Source organism: Thamnophis elegans, chromosome 10 (genome assembly GCF_009769535.1).
Source record: "Thamnophis elegans isolate rThaEle1 chromosome 10, rThaEle1.pri, whole genome shotgun sequence".
Taxonomy (NCBI): domain Eukaryota; kingdom Metazoa; phylum Chordata; class Lepidosauria; order Squamata; family Colubridae; genus Thamnophis; species Thamnophis elegans.
In genome coordinates, this window is record NC_045550.1 from 102,045 (window position 1) to 119,001 (window position 16,957).

Sequence of the window (16,957 nt, forward strand, 5' to 3'; positions counted from 1 at the left end):
GTTGATGCCCAGGTCTGCACTAAGAAATCTTGGCACAATTACTATTATTTTAAAAGGCAACCACAAGTACATTTGTCTCCTTGTATGACTGTGGCTGAAATATTTGATACCTAATTCAATACTCATGGAATGTCTGAAGGCAAATGGGCAGATTGTATAATCCTAAAATAGACAAATAAGAGCTCAAGCATATTTTTCATAATAAAAGTCATCCAAGGAAGTTGAGTTCAACAGTTTCCAAATTTTAATAGACACAAGTGAGTCCATTTTAGTTTAAGACTACACTGATTCTTTCTATTGCATATCCCTTCTCAAGAATGTGCATAATTGGAGTCAACAGTTTCCCATTGTTAAAATTAAAGGAGAGTACATGATAAATCTTGTTACGGAAAAGCAGCAGCAACATTTATCTAACGGAGGAGGAAGGAGATAGGGAAATTATAAAGAGTAGCTAACATTTTATAGGTAATAAATACATTCCAAGGTGTAGTATTTGATTCTACCCCAAATTCTTCGAGATACTACTGGTCAAGTTGCTTCTCTTGTGTGAAGTAGCCTTATGACATTTGGTCAGAGCAGCCTCTGGAAGACTTCCTAAGCCATCCAGGTGCCAGCTCTCTTTCACAGATGATCAGCAAGGCCCGTCTGGAGACATACACGGCCGCCTTGTGCAATGAAGCCTCACGATCCTCCCAGGGAAGCGTGTCAGTATGTTTAGAGACTTTGTGAAACTCTGGGACAGCTGTGCTCTTGTCTTCTGTTACCTTGAGGAAAGTGAAAGAGGGAGAGAGGTTACAGAGAATGGCATCGAATAGTCCTGGAGTACAAAAAGTGATCACACAGCCACCTATCTAAATATAGCTCCAACCTTCACGGTCTAATTTGGTCACAGAAAACCCGAGAGGCACAGCTACAGTTTCATTAAATAACCTGGCTCATCCTGGAGTATTAAGAGTTGAAGCACCGTCTGCCAGGGAATCGGGGGGGGGGGGGGGAAGAACAACCCATTTTGATCAAGGCAGCAGTTAGAAAGTTTTTCATACCATTGACTTATCCTTGATAGGGAAAAGCTGAGTTAATAGGTTGCAATCCAGCATTCCGGCATCCTTTTCAGGAAATGTAACAAAGACACCCATCAGATCCCACAGACTTGGCCTCCTCCGAATTCTATCTGCCGGCCAATGCCGGCTGTCGACCACCCGGAGGAGGGCCTTCTCTGTGGCTGCTCCGGCCCTTTGGAACGAGCTCCCCGTGGAGATTCAGACCCTCGCCACCCTTCAGGCTTTCCGGACAGCCGTTAAGACCTGGCTGTCCCAGCAAGCCTGGGGTTGAGTTGCCACCCTACTCGAATTTGCTGTGCTTGCTGTGTTTTTTAAATTGTTTTTATCACTGTCCTGTTTTTTGTCTTACTTTTCTGTATTTGTTCCCCTTCCCTTGGCTTTTATTCAGCCGCCCTGAGTCCCTTCGGGGAATAGGGTGGCTGACAAATTGAATAAATACCAAATACCAAATACAAACAAACAAACAAGGAAAAGATATTTTACCGAGTCCTTTCTTACACCTATATTGGAGTAAAAAAAATAAAGTGGAAATGTATTTGAATCACTGCAGTTGTTAAGTTGGTAATACAGTTGTTAAGTAAATCTGGCTTCTCCACTGACTTTACAAAAGATGATCACATGACCCTGGGACACTGCAACTGTCCTAAATATGAGTTAGTTGCCAAGCATCTGAATTTTGACCATGTGATCATGGGGATGCTGCAATGGTCATTAAGTGTGAAAAATGATCATAAGTCACTTTTTTCAATGCTATCGTAACTTTGAAGAGGCACTAAACAAACTTTTATAAGTTGAGGACTACCTGTACAAATGTGGCCAAAACTGAAGTTTATAATTGTGGTAACAACAGTTCAGTTTCCTTCCTAAAATAGCACATGGAAATTAATGCCTACATATGAAGTCTCATCTTGAAGCTGCAGCTAAATATCAAGTGCCCAGATCCTGTCCTTTAGGGGAATTCTCCACATCTGATTATCAGTGATATCAAATAGTTTCTTTGTACTAGCAGTAATTTCATTTTTTAAACATGGAGAAGATTCACCAATGCCACCTTCCTTTTCCTGCTGCAGCCCTCTTGTCTATTTATCCAACTGGTTCAGAAGAGCTTCCAACTTTTAAAAAAATATCATTATTTTGTGAGCAACAGAAAATATGAGCAGAACAGAAGATTAGCAACAGAAAGAGAGGGAGGGAGGAAGGGAGGGAGGGAGAGGGAGAGAGATTGGGCACCTGCAGATTCAAGCATTTCTATTAGGCAAATCCACTATATTTTTCATACTACATTAATCCCATATTGATTTAGCTGGGTATAAACCCTATGAAATTTAGACTTTTAGTTGATTTGTTTCCATGGATTTGCATCATGTAATAGGAAACTGTTATAAAATCATCCAAAATACTTATTGAAACAACACAAGTAGTCCTCGACTTATGATGGATCCCAAAATTTCTGTTTTGCCAAATTTTACGTCCTTTCTTGCCACAGTTGTTAAATGAATCACTGCAGTTGTTAAGTTAGTAACACGGTTGTTAAGTGAATCGGGCTTCCCATTGACTTTGCTTGTCAGAAGGTTGCAAAGAACGATCACGTGACTCTGGCACACTGCAATCCGCCATAAATACATGCCCGTTGCCAAGTGTCCAAATTTTGGTCATGTGACTGCAGGGATGATGCAATGGTTGTAAGTGTGAAAAGCAGACGTAAGTTGTTAAGATATGTAAATTTAGAAGCTGGAGCAGTCCGGGTTTTGCAGTGAGCCAAAACAGACAGAGCTTGTAGTTGATTGGTTGGAGAAAGTCGGCTCCTGGGTGAGACAATCTGCACTGTGATTGGTTGCTATGGGTGTGGAGGGGGGGGGGTTCCCCGTTTTCCCACCTTTTTTTCCTCTGTGTCCCCTGTGATTTACCTCACGAGGCTCCTGTTTGCTGTAGATATAGAATATATTTATATAAAATACTTCATTGTCTTTGATTTCATTTGGACCGCTGCACAATTCCCTGACATAAGTCATTTTCCCCCCAGTGCCATTGTAACTTTGAACAGTCACTGGTTATAAGAATAATTGCAAGTCCAGGAATATCTGTACTTTAAGCCAACAGAAGCTTTGTAAAAGAATTGGGCTTCTGAGCTTCCAAAACTGTTAATATGGATCTTAATTTGTTTTCTTCACGAACAGCAGTTAGACTTTAACTGAAAAGTACACAAATCTTTCACACAAGACTCTCAAGTATTTTTCAGGGTTAATCATGAGGAAAATAAACCATTTTCATTTTCCTGTCCAAAAGAAACAAGGAACGAACAAACTTAGATGATTTTATGAAGAAATAACAAGCACAGTTATACTGAAATGCTCAACTTTTTCCATAACAAAACTTTATCCAAGCATTCTTGTTAGCAGTTTTTATGAAGATGGGGTGTTTTTTTTTGGTGCTTTTGATACTTCTGCTGAAATAACAGCTCAAGTTTCCTCCTTTTCTTTGTTAAAATACAAGCTGCCCATCAATCACTAAACTGAGAGAAAGGGGGGAAAGAAAATAATTTGAAAAGGAAATTAAAAACTGTTTGCAGAGTTTGTACGGTTTTTTTCTTAAAAACTACCTTTTTAAAAATCACACGAAATGCTCCCAAAGTCGGCATCTTTGGAAAAGAGCCACTTTTGAGCATGCAGGAGATAGTGGGATGAAGGTGCAGCAGCCAGAGACCACGACAGCCTTGTCCTCATAAGTTCTCTCTGGATGCCAGGCTGAAGCCAGGCCAAAGCCGCTTGGGTGAAAATTACAAGTCTGCCTCCTAACTTCCAGATTTCCCGACTTGCGTGGAGGAAGGAGATGGTGGAGGAAAGCTGGCAACTTGCAGGCCTTTCCCACCTGGCTCCACAGAGCTCCATGGTCCGTGGTCACTTCTGCTGTAGCTGCCAGAGAGCACAAAAGGTTCCTAGCCGTGAAAGTTTTGGATGCTCCAACACAAACAGCATCCTGACCATGGAAGGAATAAAAAAAGGTTGCTCTTCTTAACAGCAACCTCTGTTGCACGTTCTTTGCCTAACAAGCCTTGCTGGAGAGCAGCTCTAAGTTTTCTCTCCTCTGCAGAAACCAACTTTCAACTTTAATAAGATTTGTATGCCGCCCACTCCCTTGGGACTCTGGGCGGCTCACAACAAAAGTAAAAACATATAAAATATTAAAAATACAATTATTAAAAATAAGATATCGTCCATTCAATCAAGTGGGGCTGGATATTAATCAAGAGGAGGAAAAATACAGAAGAGGCGTCCTTCACCCTCCCTCCTCTTTCCCCCTTCCACATCTTCATGTTTTTGCTGAGAGGGCAGCCACCAACAGCTGGAGCCCTGGCTTCATGCAAAGGCAGCAACTTTGCAGGCCTAATTTTTGGAGACACGTCGAAAGGAACCTTTAGGAGCTTCGTGTTTTGAAGTGGAGTGCTTTCCACTCCTCTTCCGTCACTCATTTTTCTTTCCCCTGATGTGAGCTCTTTCTATTTGAAATGCTTGACTTATTGGAATGCTAAAATACAGTTAAGTATTGGGAAATAGAAAAGGTCGGTCTTCCCTGAGGATTTAATTTTATAACAACACAAATGTCCTCTTTTTCACTAAAGGTTACAAAAAAGACATGTTTTTGATAGAATACAGTTGAACTGGGGGTCCTTGATGCTCTCTGATGTGTCTTGCAGACATTTCATTACCCAACTAGGTAACATTATCAATATAACCACCAAGCTCAGAGAGCACTAAGGATCCTATATATATATATATATATATATATATATATATATATATATATATATATATGTATATATGTATATATATATATATATATATATATATATATGTATATATGTATATATGTATGTATATGTTTTCATCGTTAACTTTCACCTTCACTTCTAGCATTATTTCAAAATGTTCCCATTCTTAAAAAATTGAAAAAGGAAAAAAAGATGAGAGTTGCTTACATTCAAATGTCTCCAGGCCAAATACATCCAGTTAAGATGTTTTATACTCAAAATGTATGAATGTGCAAGCTTAAACTGGAATTGGACAAGGCTAAACAAAAAGTGTCACAAATATATTCTGGGGTTTGGCTATTTTCTTTGGAAAAGAGGGTTTTACCATTACTTTACTTTTTCTGCAAAAAAGCAGAAAGTAAGGAAGCTATGACTGGGCATAAAAAAGACACCCGGAGATCTTAAATGCTTAAATGCTTTGCTTTATGAATCTACAGAATCTAAGGAATGGCTGACAAATGGAAGCCATGTCACATTTGGATTTGGTAACATTTTAAGATGCACAAGAGTCAAAAGGCTGTTAAGGAAAAACCTTGAAGGCCTGAGATTATGAGCAACATTTGCCATTACACCTGAAATCCCCTTTCTATTATTACTATATTCGTCCAGTGCCACTGCCAGATGTTTAGACTGGATATGGCAGTTTTATCCACTTATTGAGTCCTTCCCAAGGACCGGAAATGGGCAAATATTTGATACCGTTGAAGGATGCCTACCCCAGGTAGATACGCAGGTGTTGCTCATTATTATTCACAGCTGCCAGTTCTTTAGCTGGTGTTGGCCGCCATCCACAATGAGTTCTTTCCAAGAATTCAGAATATTGTAACGGATCAAGTATAGTATATGTGCCGAGCCAAACACAGTGGCCTTTTGCAATTGACAGATGGATATTTTGTCAATATGTAGGTTTTCTAACAGCTGTACAGATTTTTTTGGTAGGTACCCAATAAACACTAATTATAATTAATGATAACTCAGTAGTTATAAATATTAAGAAATAAATTTGAGGAATTATTATATAAATTATTAATTAAATTTTAGGGATTATATAAATTATTATATATTGTTATCCCTTTAAAATATATTTTGGTGAACTAAAGGCACCAAAGACAGTTACTACTCCTACTTCCTATTTTTCCCCACAACAACCTTGTGAGGTTGGGTGGGCTGAGAGAGAATGACTGGCTCAAAGTCGTCCAGCTGGTTTTTCATACTTAAGGGAGGCTAGAGCACAACCTCCTGGTTTCTTAGTCACTGCATCAAAATATGACCGCAATAAAGGTGGTGTCTAAACCAGCTGCACACTGAGTAAAACTTACACCTACTCAATTATCAACTTTTAGTGATGAGAACATTCAAAACTAGAATAGAAAGGAAAAACTTCGGTTTCATAGCTTAACCAGGTTTCTGACTGCAAAGGGAAAGTAATTTTCTTCTGGTGCCCTTAACCTTTACTATTTTCAAGTACCAAAAAGTCTTAGAAGAGTAGGGGAACTGCCTAAGACAAATATAGTTTCCATAAATTTGCTGAGAGAGAGAGAGGTGTCCCAAACACTAGAACCAGTGACATTAAAAAGCTAATTTCACTGTTTGGACCATGAGTAATTTCATTACTAACACCAGGATGACACAAATCTCGGAAGACAAAGATATACATAACATCACTGCTAAAAAGAAAACCATTTTCAAAGAAAACATCCAGTTTTCATGGCTCATTTCAACTTGAAAACAAATAGTTATGATATTAAACAAGAGCCTAAATCAAGATCCGGAAGAGGGTAGATCCGAGATCTATCAATAAATAGCAAGTTTGTGACTCACAATAAGAACAATGAAAACAACATCTTCCTTTCCTTCAACTTTGGTTGAAACTACTGTATTAACAAAACTTCTGGGGAAAAACAGGGCTGTTTTTCAAATGCTATATGTTCTACAGTGCTGAAAACAAATTTCCTGGACAGCTGGCATTCATGATATTTTATTCCTCAATATTAAGTACGTGCCTTCAGAGGAGCCTTCATGAAGATTATTTGAATCTATATGATAAACTTTGGATTTTAGGAAATTCTTCTCTTTCATACATATACATTATAGATACAGAAGTCTAAAAAATGTTCACCTGCAATCTAAGACACAGAAAAAATCCTGGGGCTTATAGTACAGATGTAACAAAGAACAGTGTGTAAAAGATACACAATAAAAATCACAAAATCCAAATTTCTGTTGCTGGTTTTGGTGCAACTTTAATTGATTTGCAAGCTTGGCAACTTTAAGATGTGTGGACTTCAATTCCCAGTCAGCAATGCAAATCTTCTGACTTCCACCAAGTATCCTTTGGAGCTTTTAGTGGGGAAGCGCAGCTATTGGAAATCCTTGACAGAAGATTGGTACAAACCCTATCTAGGATGGCCGTCCTCTTCCACCGAGCACACAGCATTGGAAGAGATGCAATGGAGCAGGAAGGGGACACCTGTCTAGCAAGCCAGGTCAGCTGAATAAACCTTGGCAATCAATGGGGTGACAGGTTGCAGCCGGATTGCCCACACATCCATGTATCTTTGATGCAATGTTGCTTACAAATTTACTATGGGCCCCAGTAATATTGCTGGGTCTTATGCTGCAGATTTTTTAGACTTCTGGATCCAAAGAATTAACGCATATGCCATTTCCTGCAGTCTCTGCAAGCACGGACAAGCACTTCTGCCGTGACCACCAGCAAATCAAAGCTGTCGTGTGAAGCTTCAAGGGATGTGGCGGCTATAATATTTGAAGGAAGGAGACACTGCTCAGATTAACTTCTTTTGCAAAATACGCTTAGCCAGTACTTTGCTCAGTCTTTGTACCCCCTTCTTCTGCTAATTTGGAGCCAAGGAAGTATTCAACTTTCAGCCAGTGAGTCTGCAGTGGCTAGAATCCTTCCCAAACAGAATTGTCTTGAGAAATGTGCAAAACCAATACAATACAATAGCAGAGTTGGAAGGGACCTTGGAGGTCTTCTAGTCCAACCCCCTCCCTAGACAGGAAACCCTATACACCATTTCAGACAAATGGCTATCCCACATCTTCTTAAAGACTTCCAGTGTTGGGGCATTCACAACTTCTGGAGGCAACTTCTGTTCCACTGATTAATGGTTCTGACTGTCAGGAAATTTCTCCTCAGTTCTAAGTTGCTTCTCTCCTTGATTAGTTTCCACCCGTTGCTTCTTCTCCTGCCCTCAGGTGCCTTGGAAAATCGTTTGACTCCCTCTACCCCTGAGATATTGGAATACTGCTATCATGTCTCCCCTAGCCCTTCTTTTCATTAAACTAGACATACCTAGTGTCAGCGTTCCAAGTATCATGTAGAATTAAATCAGAATCAAAGGCAAAACGATCCTTAAAGTTCCAATTTAATAAAGCAGACATCTTAGCACATCTGTGTTAATCCCAATACTGGAAATGACATCAGAATTCCACCCAGTTAAAAGTTCATGATCTTGTCCCCACACCCACAATCCATCACATGGTCCAATCTTCTTCTTCCACACTGGCAGCCACACCCAGCTTCTTCCGGTCAGGTGTGAAAGTGCGGAGACAAAGGATGACCTTGGCTTCTAGTAAAGAATGAAAACAATACATCCCACAACCTCACTCCTGTCTATTCCCCCCTCCCATCAACTATACTAAAGAAACAGCATAATGAAATAAGAGAAAGTGTGGCAGGCCAAAATTCTAAAAGGAATATAAATGCAGGCCTGACACCCAGTTCCTGCAACCGTTCTTCATATGTTTTAGTCTCCAGTCCCCTAATCATCTTTGTTGCTCTTCTCTGCACTCTTTCTAGAGTCTCCACATCTTTTCTGGGGGCGATATGCTGACTCTGTAAACCACTTAGAGAGGGCTGAAAGCCCTTTGAAGCGGTATATAAGTCTAACTGCTATTGCTATTCTACATAATGGTGACCAAAACTGAATGCAGTATACCAAGTGTGGCCTTACCAAGGCATTATAAAGTGGTATTAACCCTTCACGTGATCTTGATTCTCTCCCTCTGTTTATGTAGCCTAGAACTGTATTGGCTTTCTTGGCAGCTGCTGCACACGGCTGGCTCCTATTTAAATGGTTTTCCACTAGGCCTCCAAGATCCCTCTCCCAGTTACTACCATTGAGCAAGGTACCACCTATACTGTACCTGTGCATTTCATTTTTTTTGCCTAAATATATAACCTTACTCTTTTCACCATTGAATTTCATTTTATAGGACAATGCCCAATGTTCAAGTTTGTCAAGATCCTTCTGTATCTTAAGCCTGTCTTCTGGAGTATTGGCTATTCCTGCCAGCTTGGTGTCATCTGCAAATTTGATAAGTTCCCTCTATGTAGATTCAGTTCCATTGAGGACTACACGTTGAGTGCGATTGGTCAGCCAGTTAGGAATCCATCTGGTGGTGATGCTGTCCAACCCACATTCTTCTACTTTATCTAGTAGTAGGTTATGGTCTACCTTATCAAATGCCTTACTGAAGTCCAAATAAACTATATTGATGGCATTCCTCTGGTCCACTCATTTTGTCACTTTGTCAAAGAATGCAATAAGATTAGTCTGGCATGATCTGTTTTTGACAAACCCATGTTGGCTTTTGCCTATTACTTTGTTTACTTCTAGGTGTTCGCTAATTCATTGCTTGATTATCTTTTCCGGAATCTTTCCTGGTATTGAGGTCAGGCTGATAGGTCTGTAGTTTCCTGGATATATTTTTTTTTCCTTTTTTGAAGATGGGACCCACATCAACTCTTTTCCAGTCCTCTGGCAGTTCCCCGGTGCACCAGGATCTCTGAAAGATATAGTTCAGTGGTTCTGAGATCTCATCTGCCAGTTCCTTCAGAACCTTGGGGTGTAATCCATCCGGTCCTGGTGATTTGAACTCGTCTAGGGTAGACAGGTGCTCACTTACCATTTTCTTCCCTATTTCAGTTTGTGTTCCTAATCTGATTCTTGTGGTGCTGTTTTTGACAGGTTGGACTGTTTTATCCCTTTGTGTAAAGACAGATGCAAAAAATGAGTTAAATAGTTCTGCTTTCTCCCTGTTGCTTGTCACCTTCTTGCCACTTTCTCCCAGCAATGGACCAATTGTTTCCTTAACCTTTTTCTTGTTTTTAACATGTTGGAAGAAGCTTTTTGTTGTTGTTATTTTTTACTTTTGTGGCAAGCCTTTCTTCATTGTGAGCCTTAGCTTTCCTTACTTCATCTTTACAGGCTCGGGCTATTTCCTGATATTCTGCCTTAGTTATGTCCCCCTCTTTCCACTTTTTATACTTAACTTTTGTGTCTTTCAATTTGTCAAAGTTATTTATGCAGCCACGCTGGTTTCTTTTGGGAGCTGTTATTTTTCTTCTTCACTGGTATTGTGCTAGACTGAGCTTTTGTAATCTCATTTTTCAAAATTTCCCAAGCTTCTTGAGTTGTTTTCCCCTTGATGATTCTCATCCATGGAATTCTTCCCAAGCTCTAAGTTTATTGAAATTAGCTCTCTTAAAATCCAAGACTCTAATTTGACTTTGTTCTACTACTTGTGTTTGCATAATGTTGAATTCCAATTTGCATGGTCACTTGCCCCCAGGGTTCCTATGGCTTCAACACCTTCTATCATTTCCTCTTTGTTAGTGAGAATTAAGTCCAATATGGTCGATCCCCTTTTTCATTTCTCTACTTTTTGGGAAAGTTGTCTGCTAGGTTCGTTAGGAACCTATTGGATCTTCCACTTGGTGCAGAGTTTGTTTCCCAGTTGATGTCAGGGTAATTAAAATCCTCCATTACTATTGTGGTGTGCTTCCTACATCCCTTAGTTAGCTGACTAGCAAAAAGTTCATCTACCTCTGCTTGGTCGGGTGGCCTGTAGTATAGACCTATGGCAATGTCATTTTCCCCACCCCCAATCTTTAATATTGACCCAAATGCATTCAAGATAGTTCTTATCATTGTTGTGCTTATTTCTGTAGAGATGTAGTTATTTCTTATATATAGTGCAACTCCACCTCTTCTTTTATTTGGTCTATTTCTTTTAAATAATTTAAATCCTTCTAGCTGTATGTTCCATTTTTGGGTTTCATCCCACCAAGTTTCTGTAATGGCAACAATATCGTATCTGCCCTCATTTACTTGAATTCCTAATTCACCCTGTTTATTCCTCATACTCTGTGCGTTGGTGTATAGACATTTGAGGTCATTTTGATTGACCTTTTGTTTACTGTCTACATAACCTGTGTTATGCCTGACTATTCCTATTTTCTTGCCACTTGTATGATTCATGCACATGGTATGGCACTCACTATTAAATGCTTGGTTTTGCTTGACAGTAGGAGTGATAATCTTACCTGCAGAAACATCTATGTTACATGCACCGATAACCCTATGAGTTTTAGATTGCTGGGGACAGGAATGTTCTGTAATAATTAATTCTCTGTCCCTCCTGTTCAGTTTAAATGTTTATCCAGAAAATCTGTGAATTTAATGCCAAGTAACTCGGTCCCTTTCTTGGATGGGTGCAAAACATCTCTTTTGTACAGTTTTTCATTGGACCAGCTGCAGACATCATGACTAATAAAACCAAAGCCTTCCCTTTTACACCCCCCGTTTAGCCACACATTAAACCCTGCTACATGCTGGCCCTTCCCTTTTTGTTCCTTATATACTGGTAAAACCTCTGAAAAGATAAGCCTACAACCTACACTGCTAAGTTCATACCCCAAGCTCTGGGAACCATTCTTCACAGAAAGTACATCTTTTTGGGACAGACCATTTGTGCCAAGATGTATAATAGCATCAACGTCACAGTCCTTACTTGCATTCTTGACTATCTTAAGATTACACCTCTCGTCTCTGCTGGCAGTAGCACCTGGCAGACATCTGACCTTTTTTAAAACCTCCATATCCTTTCCTAAATTTACATCCCTTACGATTGAATCACCAACCAGAAGGTGGCTTCTCTTTTTACATACCTTGATCTTCTTGTGCGACTGATGTGTGATACCTGGGTCTCCATTTCGCCTTTCCAAAGAAAATTCTTCACTTTGGACCACTATCCCCTGCTTATTTGAGTCATCATTACCACAACTACCTTGACCTGTCTCTTTAGTGCCCCCATTAAGGTCAGCAAGGGCGCTATAACTATTATGCTGGGCCACAGCAAAAGCTTTGTGTTTATGGTTCACAGCTCTCACCCTGCTAGATCCCACGGTTGTCCAGACTGCTCTTCTCCTGCAGGATCTTTGCGGTAGAGGGGGGCTGATAGCGTGGCATCTCCATAGTGTGGAATGGCCGAATTGGACACCTAATTTCTGCTTGGAGAGCACAGATTAGAGATTCTAGATAGGTAATCTGCCTATGTAGACTAGTAATATTTTTTTTACAAAGGGGACAGTATCCAAATTTGAAAAGAATACTGCGAAAGACAGGTGCAAAACCGCTGTTACATTGAACTAAGCCGGTCATTTTGAAATAAAATCACAATCTCAAGCGCACTAATCCAGAATGTATTATTGCTATTTTGGTTTATAGATATACGATTTGCGCGCCTAACGGTGTGCGGGCTACTACCTAGTCCTCTTTGTCTCTCTGACTCCCCCCTTGTAGCCAGCAGCTCCAATCACCAGCCTCAGGGAAGTTCAAATGAACCATTTTGACTTTTCTAGAAGACTTCTGATTTTGATCCCTCCAAGGGGGGAGGCCTTCAAATTAGGATACTTCCCGTGTGCTAAAAATTAAAAGTAAAATTCAAAATGTATGCATACGTATATTGATATGATTTATATATTATCTTCCAGTAGCAGAAATATATATTCTTTCAATTGTTTCCCACAACAATTCTTTCAATAGGTTGGGCTGATAATGATTAGTCTAAAGTCATCTAGGGAACTTTTAAGGCCAACTCTGGACTTCAAGAGTCTCTCTAATCCTAATCAACACCTTAACCACTGGCTCTCCACTGTATCAATCAATAGTTGTGCTTCCCTGTAGGCAGCGTGTTGGGGGCCTTGTGACGTTTTAAAATTCAATAAATTATATCATCCTCAGATAATTTATAAAGTCAAGGGATAAATTACATAGTGTATTTTTCAATATCTCTTACTTCTCACTTCTCTCAACCTTACATGAACTTCAGCATTACCATTTATATCTTCCACATAAATAACCCCCATGTCTCTGGTCCTTTAACAATAGCTGCATATTACTAGTTCTTCACAATTGCAATTTCATCTGTCCTCATTTTATACTTTAACAGCAAAACTAAATATTTTTAATGGTGCTTTGCAAATGCAAAGAAAACCAACTATAAAATTCTGAACTCCTCAGCTCTATCCATATAGCAATAGCAATAGCAGTTAGACTTATATACCGCTTCATAGGGCTTTCAGCCCTCTCTAAGTGGTTTACAAAGTCAGCATACTGCCCCCAACAACCCGGGTCCTCATTTTACCCACCTCGGAAGGATGGAAGGCTGAGTAAACCTTGAACCGGTGAGATTTGAACTGCAGAACTGCAGTCAGCTGAAGTAGCCTGCAGTGCTGCACTCTAACCACTGCGCCACCTTGGCTCTCCATAGCTAAGTAGAATATGCCTTGGCTTCATAGATTGTCCGATGATACAAATTGCTTAGCCAATTTAGCTGATTGCAAAAAGACTAACCAAGCTGGACCTGGTTAATGCTTGGGTGAGAAACAACAGGAAAATTCAGGGCTGTAAGCTAACTGGGAAAAAAATATCCCATAGAAAGGCATTGACAAACCACTTCTTAGTGTTGGCAGGAAAACTACATTAATGACCAGCTTGTTTCAAGTCTTTAACGTAGGCAAAAATACAACTGCAGCGTTAAGAAATACTTAATACTGTAGAATAGACAAGATTCTCAGCAGTTGTTTTCCTCCTTGCAGTCATACTGATCTTGCTTCATAGTATTAAGGGGGAAGAAACCTCACAAGGTTAAAATGAAATGAAAAACATGCATTTCTTAAAACAGTTTTATTCAGATTACTGCCTCTTCATTATTCTCAAAGCCTGTGTAAACTTAAGTTAATTCCACCATTGGCTAAAGCAGCAATCCCCAACCTCTCCACCTTGGCGGTTCAGGCCGTGGGGGTGGAGGAGGGGAATGGCCATGTGAGTAGCAGACACACGTACATGCATCCATCTGTGCAGACAGCAGGTGGGCGCGCCCACGTGCATAAATGGGAGCTTTCCATGTGAATAGAGGGTGCGTGCAATTGTGTGCAAAGCTCCACTCGTAGAAGCAGCAGGCATTCGCACTCACGCGAGTGGAGGGTGCTTGAGCTCATGTGTGAAACTCCACACACACGAGCAGAGGGCATTCATGTGCAAAGCTTCATTCGCATGAGTGCACAAGCTCAAGCACCATCCACTCGCACAAGTGGAGCTTCGTGCAAGCACCCTCCAGTTACACGAGGGAAGCTTCATGCCTATCACTGCGCAAGTGAAGTTTCATGCATGCCCTTCTCCATCTTTCCCATGGCCCAGTTTGGAACAGGCCACATCCTGGTAGCGGACTGAAGCCTGGAGGTCGGGGATCTCTGGGCTAAAGCACTAATTGCTATTTCTTCCAAAGAGGCCTGCATTAATATTAGTATCTGGTAGTTACAATTTACATTTTGAAATTGGGTAGCAGTAGGAAAATCATCACATTTCAGAATCCTCCTGGTCCTTACAGATGAACAATTTGTGGGTCAGAGAATTGCAGTTTGAAGAGGAATCATCTTAATGCTTACATGCTGAGCATCATAATGCCAACTACTGATTCAAATATCCTCTACTCCAGGATGAGTGGAACTATGGCTCTTTTATGACTTGTGGACTTCAATTCCCATAATTGTTGAGCCAGACATGGCTCAATACTCTAAGCCAAGTGACCAAAGAGCCTTTGCTAACAGGAAAGGCCTTTGGTGTACAAGGAATCATTCTTAAAGAGTTGCTTCACATGCATCATTACAATCATCCAGTGGAGGAGACGTTCCTTCAATTTCCTGGTCTCAACTTAGACCAGGGGTGTCAAACTCAATTTCTTTTAGGGCCGCATGATGGTTATGACCCTGGGGGGCTGGGGCGGAGTAGGTGTCACCAGCTGGAGGTCATTCGTGTCAGGAGCTCCTGTGGTGGCCAGAGTGCTCTGCCAGCAGAGACAGCCCCCCCCCCCCGAGCTCTGTTTTCGGCTGTGACGGCTTTGTTGTGGCAGCACAGTCGGACAGCGAGGAGCTGGGAAGAACATGGGCTAGCCCTGGAGTCTGTGGAAGGCTTGGATGAGGACTCTACATCGGAGGCAGAGAGGGGCCCAGGGCCATCTGGGAATTATGCGCTGCTTCCCGAGCCAGACAGCAGTGACAGCAGTGAGGCAGAGGAACAGGCTCCCCCTGTTCCCAGTGTGCACACGAGCAGAGCTGCCAGAAGGCAAGAACAGTTAAGACAGAAAGGACGACTGGGGAGTAAGGTTTGGAGGCGATTGGCCCATCCCACAGGACATAAAGGAGGAGCACAGGCACATGAGCCTTTGCAGGAAGCAGCTTGGTTCATGCTGGTCAGTTTACCATCTTGAAACTCCGTTTGGATTCTTTCCTCCGTGTGGCCTTGCAAGCTAATTGCTAATTAAATATTTGGCACTGTTTTCAAAGAAGAGAAAGGTGGGTGCTTATCAGCCTTATCCCAAAGGACTTTGGCAGACTCCTGTAGAACTCTTTCCAACTATTTGGGACTCAGTACCGGCTGTGAATGAATATAATTCGCAGCCTTTGAAATAAAAAGAGGGCATTTGGGCCTAATCGTGTACTTTTTACTGTATTAGGAAGCCTAGATCAGAACAGGCTTCCTGCAATCCTCTGCCAACAAAAACGGAGCTTGGGAGGATCGCACACTCAATTTTCCCTGGCAGAGCCACCACAGGCTGATTCTTTGCTGTTTCCAGGGTGGCCCCCCAGGCCAGATCTAAGCACCCCGTGGGCCAGATCTGGCCCCCAGGCCTTGAGTTTGACACCCCTGATTTAGACCGACACACACACACACGCAGAGTTAATTCATATATATGTATATATCAATCTTACACGGGAAAAGACCTGAATACAAGACCAGCATAACTACACCCAAGTGACATGTGGTTTATGGCTGGTGAGGCACTGACACAGTGGTGGATTTCAAAAATTTTTAGAGTTGTGGACTTCAACTCCCAGAATTCTACAGCCAGGCATGCTCAGTTCCGATTTAAAGCGACATTTTTTTCTCCTTTGCGAAAGTTTCCTTCATTCTTTTTCTTCTCCCTCCCCCTCCTTCCTCCCTCTCTCCCCCTCTCTCAAACAGACACACGCACACAGAGAAGTTGGATTGGACTATCTCCTTCCCCCTCTCACTCACTCTCTCTCAAACAAACACAAACACAGAAGTTGGATTGGAGCTAATCCAAGCCTTTGATTGCAGGCGGAGCCACGTTACCTTTTCAAACTTGTAATCAGTGAAGCTGGGCTTATATAGTTTTATCCGTGTGTGTGTGTGTGTGTGTGTGTGTGTGTGTGTGTGTGTGTGTGTGTGAGAAAAGGCAACGTGACTCTGCCTGCAATCAAACTACACCTGGGGAGGGATCTACACTTGAGGATGAAGTTTGAATTGCTCCCCCTCCCTCCGACCCACACGTACCTTTTCCAGCTGTTTGAGAGAGGATTTCAACTCTGCTGTTGCCTGTCATCATGAAAAGAAAAAAAATGTAAAAGGAAAAAGGCAAGAGCTGAGGTCAGGCTGAGCTAGTTGCTGCCAGAGTCACCGTGGATGGCTCTGCTTAACTGTTTAAAAAAGCCTCTTAAAAAGCGCCCTCTACAGGAGGAGGCAGGAGGACGACACGTGCCTCACCTACATCAGGAATTTTTAGGCTTTTAACCCTTGCTTAACTCTGCTCGAGTGATCATAAAACGCCTAAAGTCAGACTAGATGAGGCACGTGTCGTTCTCCTGCCTCCTCCTGTAGAGGGCGCTTTTTTAAGAGGCTTTTTTTAAACAGTTAAGCAGAGTCATCCACACGGTGACTCTGGCAGCAACTAGCTCAGCCTGACCTCAGCAGCTCTT

At 41.4% G+C, this 16,957-nt stretch overlaps 1 protein-coding gene across 3 annotated transcripts in view; it reads right to left on the reverse strand.

Moving 5' to 3' along the window:
- Positions 1-221: 221 nt before the first annotated feature.
- PWWP2B (PWWP domain containing 2B) overlaps positions 222-16,957 on the reverse strand; it is a 44,425-nt gene continuing 27,689 nt past the window's right edge. For all 3 annotated transcript variants that reach the window (XM_032225475.1, XM_032225474.1, XM_032225473.1), the window contains exon 4: positions 222-764. The gene's annotated coding sequence lies outside the window, so the exon portion shown is untranslated. The remainder of the gene's footprint in view (positions 765-16,957) is intronic.